The sequence below is a fragment of the Manacus candei genome, unplaced genomic scaffold (assembly GCF_025592945.1).
Source record: "Manacus candei isolate 608988 ecotype Guabito, Panama unplaced genomic scaffold, ASM2559294v1 h1tg000025l, whole genome shotgun sequence".
In the NCBI taxonomy this organism is placed as follows: Eukaryota; Metazoa; Chordata; class Aves; order Passeriformes; family Pipridae; genus Manacus; species Manacus candei.
Window position 1 is genome coordinate 1,772,500 of NW_026138073.1, and position 20,066 is coordinate 1,792,565.

Genomic DNA, 20,066 nt, shown 5'->3' on the forward strand with positions numbered 1-20,066 from the left:
ACGGGTCAGCTGGCTCTGTGTCACTTAATTGTCTCTTCAGTTCATTTGTCTGAGGCAAGTGGAGACTGTAACCTTTCAGGGAGAAGTCAGTGATCTCCAGGCTGAGTTTCCATCCCCATTCCCTGCAGGACCTGCTGTGGTGCCACCCTGGGTCAGGCCCAGCTGGGCTGTGTTTATGGTCAGTGCTGAGGTGCAGGGTCGTACCTGGGCTGGAAACTTATTCAAATGCCCTGAAAGGAAACAGCCAGAGCAGCTTTCCCTGGGAATTCTCAGGTTTGTGGGATGTGCTGCTGGTCCTGCCACCTCCTCCACCCCACAGCTCTGCCCACAGTGCTGCTGCAGCAGGCTAGGGCTCAGCTGGGCAAGGGGGTGTCCCCTTCCCTCACAGGGGAGAAACTGGAGCAGAAGAATGGAAAGAGCTTTGGGAAGACTTCTCAAAGAGCCAAGAATATAATTTTAGTTTCTTGCCACCAAGCCCCGTGCTAAAAGGGGAAGGTTCCCCTCCCAGTATTGCAATAACTTGCACCAGTGAGTTCTCTTAGTTAGGCTTCCTTATCACACACCTTTGATGAGGCTGTTTTAGCTAGAGGGAAATATTTAACAGATATTAGGAAACATTTCTGCACTGAAAGAGTGGTTAAACATATTGCAGTCACAATTTGGGGAGCGTGGAACCAGCAAATAAAGCCAGAAGGAACACGAGGTGCTCTCTGTACCTACCCCTTGTTAAGGCTCCTTCAGCTGAGCTGCCAAGGTGGAAACCAGGACCAGGAATGTGGCTCTTCAGGAACATTTTGCTTTGTTGGTATTTTCTGTGATTCATCTCATACTGGCACAAACATGAGTGATTTGGTGACATCCCAGGATGGAGGGTTAATGCTCATTGGATGCATTTCTCTCACTCCATCTCTTCCAACAACCCGTGTTTTCCTCTCTGTTGTCAGCTCTGGGACTTTCCTAATGCTTCAAACTCCAGAATTTGTCACCAGGCTGACGGTGCTTTGTTAGAAGATGTTTCCTTTATCCCATACCTGTGCAGGGACCCTGCTGTGCCAGTCATTCCATGGAATGGGAGCCCTGCAGGGAGGCTGCTGGGGAGCAGGACGGGGCATCCCAGATCCAGCAAGAGCAGGAGCTTCCCTGGGCTCAGCACAAGGACTGAGAGGGCAGGAGGGGTTTTGAGGGGGGCTGTGTACAGGAAAACCATGGCATGGATGTCACTGTGCTCTTCCCATCATCCCAACAGTGATGGACAGAATCCCTCCAGAGATGTCAGTCTGTTGATCCCTGCTGGGCTGTAAATTCAGGGGGATCACGGGAAGGATTTATCAAACCCTTGACTTACCAAGGCAGTTGGAAATGGAGCAAGGCAAGTATGAGCAATACCATGGATTATTATTTTATGTGTTGTAGTTTTAGATGATTTATATTGGAACAATACACCTTGGAACAATAATCAGATTCCAGATGGATTTACCTTGTCATATTGCCAGGAAAAGGAGATATATTTGATTTATCTGTAGTGCTTGATGAGCATAGAAGAAGGTGCAAAATGAGATTCTAGGTCCAGATTTCCTCGGAAAATGAGGGATTGGAAGGTATCTGGAGCCAGGCAGGTGCCAGCAGAGGGGAAAACCAAACCCAGCAGCCAACAGGGTTCTCTCTGTTCCTTTCCTGCCTTTCCAGTTGTCCCCAGGAGCCCGTGGTGGTTTTAATGGGTGTATTTTGTGCAGCACTGGGAGCTGAGCCTCTCCCAGGGCTGTGGTGAGGGGTGGGGTGAGCAAGGTCTGTGCACTCAAGTCCATGGAGTGCCTGAACATCCTGAACTGGGGGTTTCTTTGGGTAATTCTCATAATCCTTTGAATTTGGGGATTCACTCTATCCAGCTCCTCGTTCTGCAGAAATGCCTTGAATACAGGGATTGTTCTTCATCCTTCTTTCAACTCCAACTGTAAAACTGATCTTTCAGTGGCATTTTTCTGAGTGTGGGGAATTTACCACTAGTGCTTAATGGAGGAAAATGCTTCTTGAAATACAGAGGGGTGGTTTTTTTGGCCATTAAACAAGAAATAATGTGCAAAAGGAAATTTTTGTGCCTTGGGGCTGGATCTTCACTTGTGCTCAAGAAGATGGGTTTTGGTGGGACCCCAGCCCCTGTTCTCCCGGCTGTGCAGTGAAAGGTGATGTTCCTGTGTGGGATTCACAGAGGGCTCAGGTGAACCTTCACAGGCACCCAACTGAGGCAACTTTGTCTATTTTGCTTTCAGTTTACTAAACAAACCCTCTGTTGTTTGCACAAAGCAGTTATTTTGCTTCCAGCATGTCTGGTTACTAAGGAATAACAAACATTCCTGAGGAGGTTTATCTTGCCACACAATTCTGCAGGTGCCTTTTTTTCATATATTTTGGATCTTCTCACATCATTACTTAATTTCTAAACTCTTTTTATGCATCTGGAAAATAAATACCTGTCTACAGGTTCTTCACAGAACAAATGAGACCAGCAGAGAGTGACAGAGAGGGGTGAGGGTCCATTTCAGGTCTGTGCCTTCAAAATTTGAGCAAGAGATGGCTGGATAAATGCAGAACCTCAAGCTAAACCATGGTTTTCCATTAATTCCTTCAGTCGAGCTCTGAAGCACATTTCCAACCTCCAAGACAAAATTCATTTCATCTTCTTTAAAAAAACTTTAAGTAAATACTCTAAAAATTGAGTGTCTCCTTAGACACCAGTGGAGAATAAAAATCAGCAGCTCATTTCCAAACAATGGGTTCAGCTCTGGTTTCAAATCCTGACTGATTCCAGTTGAACTGGAGCTGTTTTCCAGAGTCCAGGTCAAAACAGAGCCCTCAGCTCTGTGTATTGATATCAGAGGGAGGTTAAAAAGGCAGAGGAGAAGGCAGGGATTAGCTGGAGAGCACGAACCTGGATTTCTGCCTTGAGCCCAGGAATTCTCAGGAAAGAGCTGGGGGATAGAGAGAGTCCATACATACTGCATGAGGATTTATCCACTGGGATTAAGGCACGTAGCTCTGGACAGCAGCCAGGATCGTGTCCGTGGAAATGGGTCTGTTATTGGTCCCTGAGAAAAATGATTGCCCAGCCCTGAAACAATGTTTGATCAGTCTTGGAGCTTGTTGAATAAAGCAAGTTTAAAATAGCAAAAAACCATCATTAGTGTAGTAGTGATGAAATACTGCATTTTCTAGTCTGCTTTTCCCTTTAAACTTACAGTAATCACAGAACCACAGGATGGGACCACAGTGGCTCAGCTGGTCCCACCTCCCTGCTCCAGCAGGGCCATCCCAGAGCACATGGTGCAGGATTGTGTCCAGATGGCTCTGGAATATCCTCAGGGAGCAGACTCCACACCCTCTCAGGTCTCTGGTCAGTGCCTGCTCCCTGCACAGGGAAGTTCTTCCTCATGTCCAAGTGGAACTTCTTGAGGTGCCCTCTCAGTGTCTCCTCTGGAGGCTCCCTCAGCCTTTCCTGCTCCCAGGGATGCTCCAGTCCCTCCATCATCTCTGCAGCCTCTGCTGGACCCTCCCCAGGAGCTCCCTGTCCCCCCTGTCCTGGGATGGTCCAGATCCATGGGCTGTGCTCGAGGACCACCATGGTTGGGTGTCAGAGCCCCCTCCACGGCACAGACACAGATTTTAGCTCTGCCCTTTCCATCGTGGGTTTTTGGCACCTTCAGCAGCAAATTTTGGAGGACAAACTTTTCAAGGAATTGCTCTCATTCCCTGCTCCATCCACCTCCTTGTGCCCTGCAGCTGGAGGGAGCTTGAAGGGTGGAATTAAAAACCAGGTGCACATTGAGGGAATGCAGCTTGGGAAAATAGCAAATAGGATGCTCTCAGGGTCTTTCTTGACCCCAGACTGAAGCAAAAGCTGCAATAAACCACAATTAAATTAGGTATTGATTTGTGTATCAGACAGGAGTTTTCTCCTGAGCTCCAGGCTTGATTTCAGGCTCATTTCTCTGGTAACTCAGCAGGGCTAAAGGAGGCAGGTGTTTTACAAACCATGGCATTCTGCTTTCACTGCAATCAGACCTTAAAAATGTTATTTCATTAGATGGCACTTTGATTTTTGATGATAATAATGTTATGAATAATTTAAAAAGAGAGTCTTTCTCATTTTCAGGGGATATGAAGGAGAAGCTATTCATATCCCAGGCTGGGGGAATTACTTGTGTGGATGACAAATTCCAGAAAGCCCGGAAGGCTGAGGGTTCCTCTGTATTTATAGAACAAATGCATCAGTGCAGAGGGGTTCAGGATTCCCCACAGGTCCCAGGAGAGTTCCCAAGGGTGTCCTGAAAGGACAGGAGCAGAGGACCCCTCCTGTGCTGGGAGCCCTGGAGCTGGGGGTGGAGCTGCCCATTCCCAGTGAGTCCTGACACAAACCAATGTGGTGCTTCAGCTCCTTCCCTGGCCACTTAACTCATCCATCACCCAGTCCTTGCTCTCCACAGCAGTGGTGGCTGATCCACTGCCAAACAACCTGGAACTGCCTGAGCTGCAGGAACTATTTCTGGAGGTGCAACCTGGACCAAACTCCAGCCAATTCCAGGGATGGAGTCAACAGCCTTGTGGCCTCAGTGCCTTTGGGCCAGATGTTACAGAAGGAGCACCATGAGTGGAGGGTTCCTGGGTGGGACTGATGCTGGTGGTGGCTGCAGACCTGGGACACCAGCCCGAGCTGGGGCAGAGATTGACCCTCCAGGGAATGGGAGTTACTGGCCAGGCTCACCCTCTGTCCTGGGGCAAGGTGGGGCAGTGCCAGTGCAGGGATCCCCAGTCCTGCACACACACAGCTGCCATGATGGGGCTGTGGTGTAGGACAGGCATCCCCTAATCTGTGCTTCCAGAGGCAGATAAGGTTATAAGAGAGCTGCACACGAGGTGACTCCTTTTTCTGCTGATAAAGCTTTTGAGAGAAGTTATCTTTGTGTGGAGAGATTTCTGTGTTGCTGAGAGAGGCAGTGCTAAGTGCAGTTGTGTTTTCCCAGTTACACAGAAATTTAAACTGCCTGATCTGTCCTTGCTGCAGGACCCTGGTGGAGCTGGTGCTGCTCTGGGGACTGTCCCTGAGCCGTGGTCACCTGTTCTGAAGGCAGTGATGTATCTAAACCTCCCTTCCTTCAGTTGAAGGCCATTTCTCCTTGTCCTGTCCCTCCATGCCTTGTCCCCAGTCCCTCTCCAGCTCTCCTGGAGCCCCTTTAGGCCCTGGAAGGGGCCCTCAGGTCTCCCTGGAGCCTTCTCTTCTCCAGGTGACCCCCCCCAGCTCTCCCAGCCTGGCTCCAGCCCTCGGAGATCTCCGTGGCCTCCTCTGGACTCACTCCAGCAGATCAACATCTTTCTTGTGTTGGGGTTCCCCAGAGCTTTTTGTTTTGTCCCCTGGTGCCCTGCCATGTGTCCTAGGGAGGGATCTGAGGAGAGATGTGGAGAGTGATGGGCTTTCCAGTGCTGCAGATGAATTACTTCAAACTCAGTGTCATTGTTTGGGAACACACCTGCTTTGCTCCTGATGTGGTTCATTTAATGAAGCCAACACACTGCCTTCTATTTTTGAACTCAAGAGTTTGGACAAATTCAGCCTATTCCACCTTCAGCATTAGAGGATGAGCTCCCAGGTGATAAAGTTTCCCATAACCCCCCCAGCCCTGTGCTGCCACGGAAAGCAGAGTATCAGTAATGAGTGTGTATTTTTCAGCCTGCATTTAGAGCTCTTTTGCTTTGAAGGACATCAGTGTAATGAGGCTTAATGTGTTCCCCCTGTGAGGGGAGGGTTTGGTTTACAGGCTGTAAAACGAAGGCTCTTTGAGGTGTGCTTTTAATCCAGCATCACTCTGCTCCAGGGAGAGAATTCTGACATGGTTTTACCACCACGCTTCTTGCTAGTTAGCATGTTATTTTCTGCAGCTCAGAGAGTGAAATCTGAAGGTGGCAGACAGAGAGGTTGAAGCATATGGTATCCAAATAAAATACTATTTACGTGGAGTGTGAAACAGATAGGACAGACAGCTGTCCTGGGATTCTAGCACTTCCCTGGGCTGGAAATTCTGTAAAAACCTTCCCTTTTGGAGGAATATAAAATACAAGCTGATGACATGGGAATTTCTTTGTGTATTTTTATATACAATTTATACATGTGAATGACTTGTTGAATATAAAAATGTGGATTGGTAGGGTGTTCTCATGTCTTAACCCAGCATTGGCCAGGCAGTGCTGGTACACTGCACTGGTCCAAAAAGGTACATTGGTGGAATGGAAACACTCCTTGAAAACTTTAGTCAGTTTATAATGGCACATTAAGCTCTGTCCATACTTATGTTTCTGGTAATTCTTAATGAAACTTGACAAGTTCTCCACTGCAGTGCTGTGGAATGGATTAAAAAGGAACCCACTGGTTCTTTCCTTACTGAGCTCTGCCAGGTTATTCTTGCTGCAGGTGCTGCTGGTTTGGGCTTCTGCAACCTCTGCTTCAGCCTCTGACATTTCTTAGCTGATAAATAAAGGATTAATGGTTAGATTGAGTGGGGTCAGTGAGAGGAGTCCCACACAGATGCCCCCACCTGGCCCTGAGCTGAGCCCTGGTGCTGCTGCGCAGACAACAAGTGTTTATTAATGTGCTGGGAAATGATTCCAGGGGCCCCCAGGGAGCACCAGAGAGGGGCTGAGTGGCTGCTGGTGCAGATAATCCTGGAATTATGGAAGTGTGAAACGCCTGTGATAAGATCTTGGTGCCTTCTCTGGGAGATAAAAGCAGCCACTGCAGCACTGAGCCTGTGCAGCCTCTCCAGCACCCACTGTTACCGTCACAGGGAGAGGCAACGGGAGAACTCCCATCCCACCTGTGGGCATTTACAAATGGCACACTGTTGGACCCTTTCCTTCTAACAGTTTCTGTCTGCTTATTCAAGAGCTCTTTTTCTCTGATCTCAGTTGCCTTCTGTCTCTCAGCTTTGTTAACTGTGTTTCACTCGGGATCTTATCACGAGAAATGATTCTTTTGCTTTACGTTTCAGCTTCTTTCTTTATAAATTAACTGTACTGTGAGAATCTAAAACACTTGCAGGTTTCTCTGTGTGGAAGATGCCACTCAAAACAACTGTATTTCCAGCCTGGTTCATCTGCCCTTTCTTAGGGTGATGCTGAAGCTTGATTCCAGGCCAGGTTGGATAGGGCTTGGAGCAACCTGGGGTAGTGGAAGGTATCTCTCCCTAACAGGGAGTGGGACTGGATGGGCTTTAAGGCCCCTTCCAACCCAACCACCCTGGAATTCTGGGATTTACTGGCTGCTCAGGGGACCTTTCCCTTCCAGCAGCACAGGAGCCCAGCTCTGGTTGTTGGCTCCTCTCTGCACACACCAGTTCACACGGCACAGTCTGGCTTTTTCCAAAGTAACTGATTTTGCTTCATCTCATTGGTTTAACCCATTGCAAAACAGTCTGATCTCTGAAGCATCATAATTAACTGGAATCTCCAAAGTCTTCGATCCAGATCTCAATCTATTTTAATTTGCAAGAATATTTTTGATGCCAAATTCTTTTTTTGTCCCCTTTTTGATTAAATATACCTGTTTTCCTTTCTTTTTTGCTGCTCTGCTTAAGCCTCCAGTCTCCATCCTGACATTTAACCTTTACTTATCTCCTGCTAATTTTATCAGCTTTAACAAAATTGTCTTATTTTCCCCCATGCTGATAGACAGTGGAGGTCCTTCAAATTATTCAAAAAAGGGGGGTGGATAGAAAAAACTGATGCCCTTCAATTAACTTTCTTTTAAATGTTACATTGAAATGATTCATGTGGAAACTGGTCAGTGGTAAATGTATTTCTACATCATCAAACAAAGCAACTTAAATAGATAAAATAGAACTGAGATTTGAGGTGGGTCCCAAGGATGTTGTAATGAAAATGTGTTGTATTCTCTGGTTTATTTTCTGTATGTGTAAACACAGTGAGTATTACAAAGTATATTTATAACTCCTGTTATAAATATGCATTATTAAAAGATAGAAATGTTGGTGTTGGACCCAGCAGAGGAATGGTAAATGAGTGAGTGTTTTGTGTAGAATCAGAGAGGATGGAAGAGCAACCAAGAGCTAAAAAGTGGAGAGGATGCATTTTATCAGTGGATTTGGTTGCTGTGTTGAGATGGGAGGAGATCAGCAGGGAATTCAGAGCTTTGTCCACAGGGCTGGTGTGCAGGATCCAGGGGTAATATTGTGCACCATTAACTTGAGCAAAGAAACAACTTCTCTAAAAACCTTGGGTTTTGTTAATTAACTGCTCTGCACCCCAGGAATGGTGAGTCATTAGCTGCTCACATTCCCCCAAGGAGCTGTTAGTAGTCCCTGGGGGATGCTGGGCATCAAGAGCTGTTTGTTTGCCAGGGTTGGATTCATCCCCTTGTTTCAAGGAAAAGTAAAAAGATGAAAAAAATCCTGAACGAGCTCTGAAGTCAAAAGACAAAACTGAAGCCGTTGTGTGGTCTGGGGTATCCCTGTCGTAATGAGTGGGATTAAATCTCCACAGCCCCTTCTCTGGGCTTTCATTTTAATGATGGCCAGATGTTCCCAGTGTTAAAGCTTCATTACAGCCAGCAGAGTGCAAACCCTGCCATGTGAACTGCTGGGAATGCTGGACCTGGGCGTGATGATTGACTTTCTGCCATTCCTGGGTTTGCTCATGGGCAAGGCAGAAAACCTGAGAGCACAAAGCATGGCAGTGGTAAACATTTCACTGCTTAGTTTCACACTCCACTGAGCTCAGGCTGCTTGTTTCCATCTGCCTTTTCTTTTATTCTGTGTTTGCTGGGTATTGGGAGTGACTTTGGTATCGACTGCAGCAGATCAGCTGAAATTCTTACTTTAAATTCCAACTAAAAGTCTAGGATGAGTCCAGTGTTTTAATGGGATTCTTGTCAATTATACTGAATTATTTGTAGAAGGGTTCAGACTAAAATAATTCCCTGTGGGAATTTCTAGTGTTTTCAGCAGATTTCCAATCAGTTGTTTCCTTAAGGCTCAGATCCAGTGGACAAACCAAAGGCTGCTGCTCCTTCGTTAGGAGGCCCCGTGGTTAATGAAGGTGGTTTTGCTAAGGCCCAAACCCCAGAAGTCAGTGAGTGAACACCAAATTTTGTGCCTTCTTTTTCCTGTACGCCTTTAATCACTAAAAGTCAAGTGATTTGAGTATAATTCTCCCTTGATCTCACTTGATCTGCAAGCAGATGTCTCCAAGTCCCGATCCTGCAAGGTTGTGAGCTAAAGAGGAGTCATAAATCTATTGTAAAAATACCTGAATTGTGCCACATCTTCCAGAGGTGTCCCTGGCACTGAGAACTGGGTCAGCACTCACTGGTGTCACACCCACTCCCAGCTCTTACTGGGAATCATAGAATGGAATCCCAGGATCACTGAGGTTGGAAAAGCCCTCCCCGCCCATGGATTCCCCCTGTTCCCCATCCCCACCTTGTCCCCCAGCCCAGAGCACTGAGTGCCACGGCCAGGCCTTCCTGGGACACCTCCAGGGCTGGGCACTCCAAACCTCCCTGGGCAGCCCCTTCCCATGCCTGACCACCCTTTCCAGGGAGAAATTCCTCCTGATGTCCAACCTGACCCTCCCCTGGCACAGCCTGAGGCCGTTCCCTCTCCTCCTGTCCCTTGTTCCCTGGGAGCAGAGCCCGACCCCCCCCGGCTCCCCCCTCCTGTCAGGGGGTTGCAGAGCCAGAAGGTCCCCCCTGAGCCTCCTTTTCTCCAGGCTGAGCCCCCCCAGCTCCCTCAGCTGCTCCTCACAGGACTGACAAGTGTTATTTCCAAGCCTGTTCCACGTGTGTTCCCGAGCTCACACATTCCTTGGCTGCAGGAACAATGCTGTGACATGATCAGGACGTGCAAATGGAGCGATGAAAGCAAACATGAGGGACGTGACAGCACTGTGGGGCAAGGTCGTGTCTCTGGGGGGTGAGACAGTGGGGAAGGATCTGAAATACTGAAGAATTTGGAGGCTGAAGGAGAGGGGAATTATCAGCCTTTGCCAATGGGCAGATGGGAGCAGGGGGACAGAGGGGGTGTTGGATGTATCCGTAACCTGGAGATGCTTTATTCTGGATTCCAGCAGAGTCACAAAACCAGCCGTCCAGCATCTCTCCAAACCAAAGCACGGGTTCTATACAGGGCTAGAGCATTAAACACTTGAGAAAATGGTGGCCTGGCATCTGCCAGGGTTCCTGCTCAGCCTGGCTGAAGGATCATTCCTGGCCACAGCATTATACCTCCCTTTCAGTGATTTTCAGGAACGGGTGGGCTTGATTTATCCCACCCTGGGCTTTTCTGAACTCTTCTTACTCTTTGTGCAACTTCTATAAATTCCTAATCGTGTTTTCTTTAGCACAGGAATGTCAGTGAACTAATTATTCAAAAGAACGTCTTTAGGAATAGTTGTATTTTTTTTCCCACAAAATACAGCCTGCAAGAAATATCATGTCTCAGTGTGGCTCCACAGAACGGATGAATAGCCAGAATTTGTTATTAATTTGAATGTTAAATGTTGCAGGAATCTGACACAGCAGTGAAGCTGTGCATTGTGATAATCAAAAATGGGAGGGGGGTGTATTGTGACTTCTAGAAATTTTACTAAAAATATATCTAGGCTGTATCTTTGAAATAAATAAGTGAAATATTAAATGCTCAAGCATTTGGGGTTTATTTTCCCGTGTCCCACACTGTGAGCTCTAAAACCTGTGTTCTGGCAGCTGTTTCTGTAGGTTGTGAGCTGTAAAACCTGTGTTTTCCTTCCACAGCAGGTGAGATGTGGGAAGATTTCCCTCTTCTTCAGGTCAAGGAAAAGCACCAAGCTCCAAACTGTGACCCTTCATCCCGTGGTAGATCCAGGTCCTTCAGGAATGGTATGTAATAGTGTGTATTTATGAATATATTTATTAAGCCCCCAGTTCCAAAGGGCTGTTTGTCTCCTGGGACAGGTCTGGATGACTTCTGAGAGATTACTCCTGGCTTTAAAATGTCTGGAAAAATTGAGGCCAACATATGATGGGATTTGCACAATTTTTCCTGCTTGGATTATTGCTTCTCTAAGGAAATAATATCTATAAATCCTTTTGTTTCATGAAGAGCAATGTACAGAATAACTGGTGCAGATGAGGAAAGTGAAATATTGAAATCCTGATAGATTTTCCTGTTATATTTATCTTTTTTTTTATCTTTTTTTTTTTTAAAGAATTTACAAAAAATCCCATTTTTCAAAGATTGATCATCACTCCTTCTAAAACCAGGCTTGAAAAGGAGATAATCCTGTTCTAGTCCCAAGACAATAATACAGTGGACCTTAAAATACAGAGTGTGTGGGTTGTCCTGCTCCCTTAAACACTTGGATCATCCCTGTAGGAGTCATACAGGCTCTGGAATCCTGGCCCATAAACCAGCATCTCTTGGCCAAAATCTTGCTACTCTGTTATGAAGTTTGTGTTAAATTTTTTTTAATTTTTATTTTGGGTTTTTTTGTTGGTTGGTTTTTGGTTTGGTGTTTTGTTTTTTTTTTTTTTTTTTTTTTTTTTACTTTTTATTTTTTATTATTTATTTTCACTTACCTTGAACCTACAGAGACTCATTAAATGCACAATAACCTTTAGAGGCAGCAAGGGAGTCTATCAGGATACAAAAACTCTACAGTTGGAGGCTAAATTTTCCAAATGATTACAATCCATGCCAGTCACTTTTATTCCCAATTACTGCCAAAAAAAAAAATCTATTTATGGGGTGGTTGCTCCCAGTCAAGGGAAGAGATGAAACGTCAGGGAATGTAAAGAGTGGAGGAGGACAGTGAGACACTGATAATTAGTGCCTGGAGGGAGAGAATTCCCTGGGCCTGCTGCTCCTCCAGTCAACTGCATTTCCACAAATCCAGCAACTGCGTGTTCCCTGCACTCAGAGCAGCTCCAAAGCAGCAGCAAATGGCATTTGGCTGTGCTGTTTTCAAAGCAGGCTGGGACAAAGGTTGTCCCACTGAGGGTCAGGCTGTGACTACCATCCATGTCTTGTGGAAGTGCCCAGAGAGGTTGCTTGTTCTCCTCCTGTCTGGTTGCAGTTACTGAATTAGGAGTTATTTGTCATCTGATACATGTTTAATTCACTTTCTTGTAGCATTAATAATTGTAGCAGCCAAAGGCAGGATGATTTTTCCCTTGTCAATGAGAAGAGAATGTAAGGAGGCGCCACAGAAGGGGATGCTGTGGGAATGAGAGTGGAGGAGATCCGAGTGGATCTGCTCCAACACATTGGATACAGTCCTTTGCTTTGCTTTGGCTGCAGATCTGGGGACAACTGGAGGGTGGAAGTGGAACCTTTTAGTGGAAGGTGGAAGTGGAACCTTCTAGTGGAAGGTGTCCCTGCCCGTGGCAGGGGTGGGACTGGGTGATCTTTAAGGTCCCTTCCAGCCCAAACCCTTCTGGGATTCTGTGTTCTCTGAAATGCCATTCCAGGCAGTGCTGGCTGTGCTGGCACTAACCCAGCCTCGAGGGAATGTTTTTTCTGCATCTCCAGAATGACATTTCCTTGGAAATGGCAGGGGCTGATCCGTGCCGGATGTGGCTGTGACAGCCACCAGCTCCACACGTCACAGCTCCGGCTCCTTAGGCACGGGGTGCCCTTGGATCAGGGCTGGGATTTTGGGAGCCAGGCAGCTGAGTGTTTGGCTGACTTCCATAAGCCCAAGAAATCCAGCAGATTGCAAATCTGCTGAGGAAATTCTCCTTGGAGATCCATCACAGCCACGGTGTCCTGTGTCATACCTGAACAACCCTGCAGGCAGAGCGTGTCCATAAAGCCCAATTGAGGCTGTTCCCAGCACTGTGCAGCTCTGCCAAGCCCTGTCTGTAAGCGTGAGATTCCCAATGCCAGTCCCAGCAGGAATTTTTGTACGTTTTTTATTAATCTCCAGGGTTTTTTTACTTATCCGTGTATGGACATATAAATATTTTCTATTTATGTATAGTTAAATGTCTTGTAAGTGGTTTAAGGGAACTCTCTAGCTCATTCCAGCCAAGGGTTTACTGGTTCTTTGTCCCCAGGAAATGTTAATTGTGATGGGATTTCCAGTTAAGTGAGATCCTGTCTATGTGTCCCCCTTCCAGCATTGGCTCCTTTTTATTCCCTATTTTCTTGTGTAATCGCAATGGATTTTTTTTCCCCAAAAAAGTCATTTTGTACCTGGGGCACTGAAGCTTGATGATATTTATACATTCCAGCTCTTTTTTAAAATGCCAACTCAATATATAATGCTTAGTTCTTTTTCTGATTTTGAGATGTTACATAATAGAAAGTCTGACAAAAATATTGAGCAGGAAGATTGCAGCAATATATTTGTGAGTTCTGGAGTGTTTGATGATGTATGTTCTAGGTGTAGTGCAATTATACAGTGTGTGTATACAGTGCTGAGATATAGCTGTGTATAAATGTATAAAAAATCCAGGTGTGTATCATCCCTATTCCTGCGTCCTGCTCTTTGTGTCCCATAAACTTCAGGCATGTCCTGCTCCTCCTCACTCTTCCCAGATATGCAGGTAATAGTGCTCTGAGCAGGAATCTGCCTCAGCCTCCTCAAACCTGCAGGGAATACGATCACATGGGACAAAACCAGGCAGTGGACTGGAGACAACAACCAGGATTGTATCCAGGGGGAGAGGGGCTTTCCTCCTGCATGGATTTAGCTGGGAGTAGAGACCTTTGTAGCTGAGAAAAAGGCTGTGACAAAGGTCATTTTTTATCCTCTGGAGAGACATTTAAAAGGAAAGAAATGTTATGGAAGATATGTGGGTAATGTCAGTGGATGTCTTCCTAAAATGTTATGGAGCCCCTGGAAATAGTTCTGTCAGGGCTTCCCAGACAAATGCAGTGCTCTGCATTTCCAAAACACTTCAGAGATGATGGGAACAAATGGTTTGCTGTGGGAGAGCTGGCTCCTGATCCATCCAGCATCCTGTCTGTTCTAGTGGTCAGCGAGAGTTTTGGGAACGGAGGGGTTTGGGCAGCACGTGGAGGGCAGGAATTCCATGAGCCCTTGGGAGTGACTGGTGACAGCAGTTGGGCTCCTTCTGCTTCTCTGATGTCATTAGTATTGCCTCCTCCTTCGCATTTGTATGTTCTAATATCCATTCCAGGACCATGGGATGAGTACACACGGTTTTGGTAACTCCGGAGCTTTTTGGGGTTCTATTTGTCTCCCCAGCCCTGCCTGTGCCAGGCCAAGCCAGCAGTGCAAGTGCTCTTTGTCCTCCCTCAGTCACAGCAAGGTGCCTTCCTGCCCTCGTGCTCTGCCTAAAGACTGGAGCCAGTGGCAGTGTTCAGTTCTCCTTGTGATCCCATCTCTAAGGGATGTGGCATTTACTGGATTGTGGGAGAATTGTGCTGTTTGCAGACACAGTTTCTGCTCTTCCAGCACGAGCTACAGGAAACTCTTTTGTCTCACTGGGACCCACATTGCTCCTGAATGGCCAGTGGTTCAGGCAGAAACAGCCTCCTGGTTGGATATTCACTGGCAGATAAACAAGGAGATTGTTTTCCTTGAGTATTGACCAGTTTGGGATCATCACCCAACCTGGGGCAGTATTGATTGGTTCTGCTGCAGAGCATGGCCCAGAGCATGGCCTTGCTGTATTTAATCCAAATTAAATTGGATTCAGCTGTCACTTTTTTCCTAAGAAGATGCAGCTTTGCTCCCTCGTGGCAGTTTGACTCCTCTTTTCCTCCCCACTGAGCTCTTGTGTTGGAAGGCTCTGGATGAAGAGGGAGCTCTTCAGCAGAACTTGGGATCATCAATAACATCAGCTCCTGCCCCCCATCCATCAGTCAGATACCTTCTCAAATAAAATGATAAGAAATCTGTTTAGCTCAGAGTAGTTGGAGTAAATCAGGGCCGTGGATGTGCTGACTGAGAGGCTGGAGCTTTTCCAGACTTCATCTCTAGGTTAGACTAGGGAGGATTTATTTGCCCTTTCATTCCTTGACAGCAGTTTCTTCCCTTCATGGCAGAGGTTAGAACAATCACAGGCTATTGGGGAGATATTAAGATTAATGATTTTATGTGTAAACTGGTTTTCCTCAGTCAGAACATTAAGGGATAACAAAATGAAGAAGCTCTTTGAGGAGATGAGGCCTCAGAGGTCTTGCCTGTCTCTCTGCAGAAGAGGAATGGAAATGGTTTCCAGGAGGACTGAGGGTCTGAAGCAACTTGTGCTGAGAGGGTTGTAAATGGTTGTGGTTTAGGAGCTTCAGAAGGACAAGGCCTTTGGGGTCCTGGAAGAGTAAATGCAGCAGAAGGAGGTTCTGGCTGAAAGGTGTCAGAGAACATTAGGGCTCTTCAGATGAGGAGACCTGAAATATTGGTAAACCTTTAATGCAATTTATTCAGTGGATTCTGCCACCCAGCGCTGATGGTTTCTATGCAGACTTCCCTTAGAGATAAGAAAACTTGATATTAAATACTAGAGCAGTCTTGTTTTGCATATTATTTGAATTATTAAAGAGCTTTTTAATGATTTGCTGTAGGCAAAATAGTCGAAGTATCTATTTTATCTGTGCTGATCGTCTGACCTTGTGCTATCAGGCTTGTGTTTGCTGACTGGATAAATGTGAGGGTGGAATCCAGTGAGAGATTGGTGAGGCTGCTCAGTTTGCAGTGTGAGAGGAGGAAAAGGCTCCTTGGCTGTGTTGACACAGGTCCTGTCCCTTCCACTGGAGAACTGGAGTGTTTGTCTTGCTGTGGATCTTTAACAGAGACAGGTCCCACCCTTCTCACCTCAGCAGAGCAAGGGAGGGCAGAGCTGTGCACGGAATTTCTTTGCTCAGAGTGTGAGGTTTTAGTGTAATTACCTTAAAAAAACAGGCTATAGGTATGAATAGGTTATGGATAATGTTTGGATTTAGCTTTTTGGTTCTGCCTGGTAGCCAAAGACCAGCTGAGGTCTTGACAGAACAAAACACTGTCAAGGGCTCATCCCGGGAAAAATAAAGTAAATAAAGTTGTGTTAAAAATGTGAAAAGAGGAGAAAGGAAGAGGAAAGGACTAGAAAGAAATAACATACCCTCGTTCATGGTTCGTAACATCTTTTTTGGTCTATTTTCTGCTGCTTTTTTCCTTGTCTCTGTCTATCAAGGCACTCTCCTAAATAAACTCTCCGGGGCAGTTCAGGAAGGCTGTGGAAATGAACTGTTACTTCCAGCAGGAGCACAGCTCTGATTGACTTTGGGAAGATAAGGATCAGAGCCCCTGTGTGAGTTCAATTCATGCAATTATGTGAAGGAGAATGAATCACGGGGGAAAGCAAACTAACTGAGAGCTCTTCTGAGCTGGGGTTTTCAGCCTGGGCCAGAGGAAATGAGGTGTCCAGACTCCATTAAAATATAACCGAAGCTGCAGCATAACTCTCCCAATCTTTTCTGATAAACAGCTCAGGAAAAGCTCCCTGTGGTTGATAACCTTGAACATTCACAGCTTCAGCCTTGACATGCCAGGACGTGGAAGCCCCAGAAACCACTTGTGTGCCATTGGTCCCCTGGGATGTGTGACAGCCAAACTACTCCCAGGGGGAGGCTGGGGAGCAGTGCAGGAACTGCTAAAGGCAGCATTCTCCACAAAACCCATTGGAATCTGCTGCTTAGGGACCTGCAAATGGCCTCAAATAGCTGCTGCCATTGCAGGAGCTCCCTGAGCGCTCTTCAGTGGAGCACTTAAACATCTGCACCTTCCTTTGCTCGTTCTCCAGGACACATTGGGGTCACTCCTGAGGAGCTGCCGTGTCTGATGGTTGTGCTTCCCCTCGGCAGCACAGGAGGAGGGGCAGGAGCAGCCAGATGCTCTCTGGGCTGTGCTCTCACACTAAGCCTTGCTCCATAATTGCTCACATTTGAGCCTGTGCAGATGCTCCTGCCGTGATTTCCCTCCTCCTTTGTGTATTTAGATCAGCAGAATAGCAGGCCATGGTTTACTCTGCAGTTTGTGTAGGTTATGGCACAGTCTCCTGGAGCAGCACTGGGGTTCAACTCTGCTCCCTAAAAAACTGGCAGAGGTTTTGCTAAATTCTGTGAGTCCAACCAGGGCAGTGGTACTGTCAGTACCAGATTTATTGATGCCTTTGTCTCCAGAGCCATGTCCAAATAGCCATGGGTTTGTATCACCAAAGGGGAGAGGGGCAGTAAAATCTGTTATCAAGGAACTGTGGAATGAGTTGGGTTGGACGGGGCTTGGAGCAACCTGGGCTGCTGGAAGGTGTCCCTGCCCATGGCACGGGGTGGACCTGGATGGGCTTTAAAGTCCCTTCCAACACAAACTACTCTGGGATTCCAGGATTCTGGGATTCCATGATTCTGTTTGTCAGCACAAGGGTGATGTCCATCCATGATCCATTCCTGGTTGGCACTGTGACTCTGGGTGGGTGTCCTGGCCTCAGGACATGGGAGTGACAGGTCACTATTTAAAGCTCAAACGTGTGGATTGGGGTTGTTTCTTCCCAGTCTGGCTGCAAACACTCCTGCCAGGCTGCAGCAGCTGCTGGGCACCTGCATCCTGAGTGTGCTTTGATTTGCAGGGAAACACAAACATGTCACTGAGTCGAGGGTGTAGAACTCTTTTTTAAAAATATTATTATAGAGAACTCTTCAACTGGAATATGAAGGATAAAAGGGTAATTTCATACCTGGAACAAAACAATTAAGGAACACTTTCTCTTGTTGATGTTCAGAGCAGTGGGTTTGTGAGTGACCTGCACTGGGAGATCACACAGCCCTTCCACACTGCACAGGGAAATGATCCTGTTCCAGCTGAAAGCAGGCAATCCTCAGGGATCTTTCTTTGTTGTTCCCCACCCTGAGCTTTTCTGATACATCCATTAATTTTTGGAATGCAGTCCAGCAGAATATGCCCCAGTAGGAAAAGCTCCCATTTAAAAAACCTGCCAGGAACTTTTATTCCAGTTGTGAGCAGCAACCTAGGAGGATCTTCTCCTGCAGGGATACAGGGCTGTGCTTTAGCACAGGCTGGGTAACCAGCCCAGCTCAGGCACTCTGGGTTCTCCTGAGGGCAGAAGTCCCCTGGCAGCACGTTCCCTTGCCCCTCAGCTGTGGGGATCTGCAGCTGAGGGCACTGGGCTGCAGTCCTTGTGCTCAGCACGGGGAGCGGGAGGAGGCCAATTCCAGCTGCAGCAGAGATCCATGGCATTCCCTGTGGTGAAACAGGAGCCCAGGGTAACAAACAGCCACCCCTGGAGCGTTGGGCAGGTTGGGAAAGGGCTCCTTCCAGCTCCAGTCCCACATCCCTGGGTGCTTTCCCACCAGGATGTGCCTGTTGTGCACATCCATTGCGATGCTTTGTAGGATGGTGAGATGGTCACAGAGATGTGCCCAAGTGACTCCTCCTGTTCCCACCAGGGTCCATCAGCTGTGTGGAGATGTTGCAGAACTAGCCCTCAGCTGCTTATCCCAGTAATTTCAAGAATTTCCCTGTGCTTTGTCCTCAGTCTTGTTTTCAAGGTTGCAGCACAAAGCAAAAGGAGTTGCCTGATTTGAACTCAAAAAAGATGCTCCTTTATCACTGATGTCCCAGATTGTCAGTGGCAATAGGGTGAGTTTATGCCCTTCTCTCTGGTCCCAGATTCCCTGACCTACTTCCAGTTTTAACCCTTTCAGGAAACCAGTGGCCCAAACTGTTGGTCTTTTCTCTTCACAACCTTCCTTCAGGAACTCAGGGAGTCCTCCTGGGGCAGGGCTGGAGGGCAAGTTGTGAGTCTGTGCTCTTCATCCCACCACCACGTCCAGTGTTGGTTCGTGGGTGAAAATACCCTCAAATCCAATAGAATATTCTGATTTAGGTGAGGAATGAAAAGTGGATTTAGCAGGAATGCTGCATCCCACAGTTGAGTGAGTTATTTACTCTTCAGGGGACTGAAATATTTTACTGTTGGGCAGCCAAGGGGAAGTAACAGTGCAGAAGTTTAGTTGGGTATGAAATGTCTCCTCTTACACAGCATTGTTGAACTGTTACCCAAATGAAAGCTAACAATGGCCTTCCCCTACTGTTTTCCAAGTGGCCAGTCTCAATCCCTGATTCTGAGCAAATTGGGGGTGTTTTTTGTTTTCAGTGAGTAGATGCAAATATGTTTTGAAGGCAATTAGAGTGTTTTTATTTTTGCTCACAATAAACTGCAAGCACAATAGAATTGCTGGCACGAGGTTGAAGGTTATTTACTAAGATTATATGCCACATGTGATTAATCTCTTCCCCACATTTTAGTCTTTTATTGGCAAAATTTTAAATATCCAGGGGATCTCTACAGAATTCTGTGGGGTCAGATCAAAAGGCTGAAAACGCTGCTCATGGGTGGCTGTGTGTGCAGAACACACTGCCTTAACTAGGTGCTTCTGGCTGCTCTCAGGTAACTGCATCTCCCTCCAGGATTCCCAGCAACAGCAACTTCCCTGGAATCCTGCAGGTCAGCACATCCCAGGGAAGAGTGCGGCTGTTTAAAGCCATTTTCCCCTGCAGTTCTCTGGCAGCACCACTCTAGAAAGATAACAAATGACAGCAAAGTGCCAAACAGGGCTGCAGGGAACACAAGGCCCATTATTCCCCGGTGGAAAGGAACATGTTAAACGTGGCTTTCCTTCCCCTGCAAGCTGCTGGAGTGCTGCTCTGTCCTCCTCCATGGCCACGTGTCCCCAGCACAGTCCTGTTTGCCAGGCACTGCTTCTGCAGCTGCCCAGATGTGCAGAAGAGCCGGGTGAGAACTCCCAGGGCAGAACTGGTGTGGGCTGGCTGAGAGTCCCCCAGGGCAGAGCTGGTGTGGGCTGGCTGAGAGTCCCCCAGGGCAGAGCTGGTGTGGGCTGGCTGAGAGTCCCCCAGGGCAGAGCTGGTGTGGGCTGGCTGAGAATCCCCCAGGGCAGAGCTGGTGTGGGCTGTGCCCACCAGCAGGGACAGGTCCTGTGAGGGTGCTCTGAGGGCAGGTGGATCCCCACGTGGTTTGGAGCCAAGGATGGGTGGGGGGGACA

General features: G+C 47.2%; 1 long non-coding RNA gene across 1 annotated transcript in view; it reads left to right on the plus strand.

Moving 5' to 3' along the window:
• The window catches only part of LOC127471632 (uncharacterized), a 68,231-nt gene extending 57,332 nt beyond the window's left edge, over window positions 1-10,899 (plus strand). Inside the window, exon 3 of the long non-coding RNA XR_007904715.1 lies at window positions 10,817-10,899. This is a non-coding gene — a long non-coding RNA (uncharacterized LOC127471632). The remainder of the gene's footprint in view (window positions 1-10,816) is intronic.
• Window positions 10,900-20,066: the final 9,167 nt, after the last annotated feature.